The 5,000-nt window shown below is 53.6% G+C and overlaps 1 non-coding gene across 1 annotated transcript in view; it reads left to right on the top strand.

Moving 5' to 3' along the window:
- Window positions 1–3,284: 3,284 nt before the first annotated feature.
- Window positions 3,285–5,000, top strand: part of LOC126431622 (small subunit ribosomal RNA) — a 1,909-nt gene continuing 193 nt past the window's right edge. Inside the window, exon 1 of the ribosomal RNA XR_007577661.1 lies at window positions 3,285–5,000. This exon is cut by the window's right edge and continues 193 nt beyond it. This is a non-coding gene — a ribosomal RNA (small subunit ribosomal RNA).

Below are 5,000 nucleotides of genomic sequence, written 5' to 3'. Positions count from 1 at the left end.
GCCTTAACCTAACCCATGTTGTGCCTTAACCTAACCCATGTTGTGCCTTAACCTAACCCACGTTGTGCCTTAACCTAACCTACGTTGTGCCTTAACCTAACCCATGTTGTGCCTTAACCTAACCCATGTTGTGCCTTAACCTAACCCATGTTGTGCCTTAACCTAACCCATGTTGTGCCTTAACCTAACCCATGTTGTGCCTTAACCTAACCCATGTTGTGCCTTAACCTAACCCATGTTGTGCCTTAACCTAACCCATGGTGTGCCTTAACCTAACCCATGTTGTGCCTTAACCTAACCCACGTTGTGCCTTAACCTAACCCACGTTGTGCCTTAACCTAACCCACGTTGTGCCTTAACCTAACCCACGTTGTGCCTTAACCTAACCCACGTTGTGCCTTAACCTAACCTACGTTGTGCCTTAACCTAACCCATGTTGTGCCTTAACCTAACCCATGTTGTGCCTTAACCTAACCCATGTTGTGCCTTAACCTAACCCATGTTGTGCCTTAACCTAACCCATGTTGTGCCTTAACCTAACCCATGGTGTGCCTTAACCTAACCCATGGTGTGCCTTAACCTAACCCATGGTGTGCCTTAACCTAACCCATGTTGTGCCTTAACCTAACCCATGTTGTGCCTTAACCTAACCCATGTTGTGCCTTAACCTAACCCATGTTGTGCCTTAACCTAACCCATGTTGTGCCTTAACCTAACCCATGTTGTGCCTTAACCTAACCCATGTTGTGCCTTAACCTAACCCATGTTGTGCCTTAACCTAACCCATGTTGTGCCTTAACCTAACCCATGTTGTGCCTTAACCTAACCCATGTTGTGCCTTAACCTAACCCATGTTGTGCCTTAACCTAACCCATGTTGTGCCTTAACCTAACCCATGTTGTGCCTTAACCTAACCCATGTTGTGCCTTAACCTAACCCATGTTGTGCCTTAACCTAACCCATGTTGTGCCTTAACCTAACCCATGTTGTGCCTTAACCTAACCCATGTTGTGCCTTAACCTAACCCATGTTGTGCCTTAACCTAACCCATGTTGTGCCTTAACCTAACCCATGTTGTGCCTTAACCTAACCCATGTTGTGCCTTAACCTAACCCATGTTGTGCCTTAACCTAACCCATGTTGTGCCTTAACCTAACCCATGTTGTGCCTTAACCTAACCCATGTTGTGCCTTAACCTAACCCATGTTGTGCCTTAACCTAACCCATGTTGTGCCTTAACCTAACCCATGTTGTGCCTTAACCTAACCCATGTTGTGCCTTAACCTAACCCATGTTGTGCCTTAACCTAACCCATGTTGTGCCTTAACCTAACCCATGTTGTGCCTTAACGTAACCCATGTTGTGCCTTAACGTAACCCATGTTGTGCCTTAACCTAACCTATAATGTGCCTTAACCTAACCTAAAGTGCGCCGTAACCTAAACTATATTGCGCCTTAACCTGACGCACGTTGTCGCTGAACCTGCTCTGTAATTGTTATGCAACCCGTTAAAGTAGTGTAGTGTTGCCTAACCGCAACCCTCGCAATATAGTTCGCTACTCGCACTGCCCGGTCCCCTGTGTATCGCGTCATGTTAAACACCTTGCAGGTGTTGCTGACTTTCCACATGCTCCTGCTATACACTGTAGTGTGGATAGCAGCAGGACGTACATGCCCCCCCCCCTTCCCCCCTGCCTTCGCAAGCTGGTCGGTGAGAAGTTTGCATGTTCAATGCCCTTCGCATGCCGACGTACTCAGCCTACGTTGTGGTACGGCCTGTCACCTGTCCGCCGATGTACGCAAAACCCACAAACTGTACTGCACATTGCTCCGTATGTACTGAATGATACATCGTGGCCCATGTGACCGTATGACGACAGCGCCTAGCAACGGCGGACCATACAGTCCAAATATTGTGCACGCAGCTACGTGTCGTCTCCCTATAAGAGCTGGATTGCAGTGTGGTACGCCATACAGACGTGTGGGAGGAACGGACGCCCTGGATGGCGATCAGCATGAGCAGTCTGTTGATGTAGTGGAGCGTGTATTCGGACGTAGTCGTCTCTTCTCACACACCGTGATAGCATGTTGCACCGCGTTCCACATCTGCGACATGCTGCAGAGGCGGGCTGACAGTCGTTCGCGCAATGGACACCGCATACGTACGGGGTCTACCTTCCACGTGTTCTCTAGGCGTGCACATGTTGTTGCGTCTATGTGGGCAGACGTAGTGTGTTGTGACACCTGACACAGGCATGCAATACTCGTTGCAAATGGCGATGGACGTGTACGTTTGCTGGTGACGTTACGCAAATGAACAACCGGTAACCCGTTGTGGTGCGGTTGTTCTCGCTAGAGGTGAATCAGTGTTGGCGACGATCGGTCGAGCTATTAACCGGTTGTTTCAGGGATACCCACCATGCCCACGAACGTGAAAGGGGACCCACCATGCCCACGAACGTGAAAGGGGATCTGGGTGTGAGGCGATACGCGGCGGTGGCTGGGTGGGACCGTCCCCGGCCGGTGAGGGGGGGCCGCCCGGCGTGCTGGCAGCGCGGTGCGTGGGCGCACGCGCTACAGCCGGCTGGTGGGGGCGGCCGGTGGCAGGCGCGCCGGCCGACGGACGCGGCAGGCGGCGCAGCTGCGCGCCGGCGCCCCCTGCTCGCGGCGCCTTGCGGCCAAAGTAGGTCCTCGCGGGCCCGGTGCGAAGCGCGGTGGCCATCTGCAGTGTGCTGGTCCGATTGAGGACTTTGTGCGCTGAGGATGCGCCGCCGCCCGGCGCTCGGCGCCGCGACGCCGTCTGCTGCTCGGTCGCCCCAGCGGTTCTCGCAGGTGGTTTGTATCGCAGCTGTGCGGACGTGTTGGCGCGTGCGCTGTGCTGGGAGAGTTCGCTTCGGCACCCAAGTAGGGCTTTTGTCCTTCTGTGGCGCTGGCGTTGGAGCTGCCGGTCACCGTAGGTGGCGCGTGTTGTCTCCCGCCGGCAATGCCACGACAGCACGCTCCCGGGCCTCTGTCGGCAGCGGCAAGCTCAGTTGGGAGCACGGGTGGTCGCACCTAAAGCGTCTACTCGCCTAACTCCGGGCGATTGCGCCTCTCTCGAACCCGACCAAGTACTTAGGACGGCGCTGCGCGCCGCCGGGACCTGAGAGGGTTTCGAGGTGTGTTGTGCAGGGGAGCTCAGCCTCCTCCTGTTTGCAGAATAATTGAGCGGACGCTTGCGTGTTCGCGCGGGCCCCCGGGACACACTCCCGGGCGGCCGGCTGCTCAGCTCTAGTTGACGCAGCTCCCTGGTTGATCCTGCCAGTAGTCATATGCTTGTCTCAAAGATTAAGCCATGCATGTCTCAGTACAAGCCGCATTAAGGTGAAACCGCGAATGGCTCATTAAATCAGTTATGGTTCCTTAGATCGTACCCACGTTACTTGGATAACTGTGGTAATTCTAGAGCTAATACATGCAAACAGAGTCCCGACCAGAGATGGAAGGGACGCTTTTATTAGATCAAAACCAATCGGTCGGCTCGTCCGGTCCGTTTGCCTTGGTGACTCTGAATAACTTAGGGCTGATCGCACGGTCCTCGTACCGGCGACGCATCTTTCAAATGTCTGCCTTATCAACTGTCGATGGTAGGTTCTGCGCCTACCATGGTTGTAACGGGTAACGGGGAATCAGGGTTCGATTCCGGAGAGGGAGCCTGAGAAACGGCTACCACATCCAAGGAAGGCAGCAGGCGCGCAAATTACCCACTCCCGGCACGGGGAGGTAGTGACGAAAAATAACGATACGGGACTCATCCGAGGCCCCGTAATCGGAATGAGTACACTTTAAATCCTTTAACGAGTATCTATTGGAGGGCAAGTCTGGTGCCAGCAGCCGCGGTAATTCCAGCTCCAATAGCGTATATTAAAGTTGTTGCGGTTAAAAAGCTCGTAGTTGGATTTGTGTCCCACGCTGTTGGTTCACCGCCCGTCGGTGTTTAACTGGCATGTATCGTGGGACGTCCTGCCGGTGGGGCGAGCCGAAGGCGTGCGACCGCCTCGTGCGTGCTCGTGCGTCCCGAGGCGGACCCCGTTGAAATCCTACCAGGGTGCTCTTTATTGAGTGTCTCGGTGGGCCGGCACGTTTACTTTGAACAAATTAGAGTGCTTAAAGCAGGCAAGCCCGCCTGAATACTGTGTGCATGGAATAATGGAATAGGACCTCGGTTCTATTTTGTTGGTTTTCGGAACCCGAGGTAATGATTAATAGGGACAGGCGGGGGCATTCGTATTGCGACGTTAGAGGTGAAATTCTTGGATCGTCGCAAGACGAACAGAAGCGAAAGCATTTGCCAAGTATGTTTTCATTAATCAAGAACGAAAGTTAGAGGTTCGAAGGCGATCAGATACCGCCCTAGTTCTAACCATAAACGATGCCAGCCAGCGATCCGCCGCAGTTCCTCCGATGACTCGGCGGGCAGCCTCCGGGAAACCAAAGCTTTTGGGTTCCGGGGGAAGTATGGTTGCAAAGCTGAAACTTAAAGGAATTGACGGAAGGGCACCACCAGGAGTGGAGCCTGCGGCTTAATTTGACTCAACACGGGAAACCTCACCAGGCCCGGACACCGGAAGGATTGACAGATTGATAGCTCTTTCTTGATTCGGTGGGTGGTGGTGCATGGCCGTTCTTAGTTGGTGGAGCGATTTGTCTGGTTAATTCCGATAACGAACGAGACTCTAGCCTGCTAACTAGTCGCGTGACATCCTTCGTGCTGTCAGCGATTACTTTTCTTCTTAGAGGGACAGGCGGCTTCTAGCCGCACGAGATTGAGCAATAACAGGTCTGTGATGCCCTTAGATGTTCTGGGCCGCACGCGCGCTACACTGAAGGAATCAGCGTGTCTTCCTAGGCCGAAAGGTCGGGGTAACCCGCTGAACCTCCTTCGTGCTAGGGATTGGGGCTTGCAATTGTTCCCCATGAACGAGGAATTCCCAGTAAGCGCGAGTCATAAGCTCGCGTTG

This window comes from Schistocerca serialis, unplaced genomic scaffold (assembly GCF_023864345.2).
Source record: "Schistocerca serialis cubense isolate TAMUIC-IGC-003099 unplaced genomic scaffold, iqSchSeri2.2 HiC_scaffold_1102, whole genome shotgun sequence".
Lineage (NCBI taxonomy): Eukaryota > Metazoa > Arthropoda > Insecta > Orthoptera > Acrididae > Schistocerca > Schistocerca serialis.
Note: the sequence above shows the minus strand (reverse complement) of the source record. Positions and strands in the feature narration are given on the sequence as shown.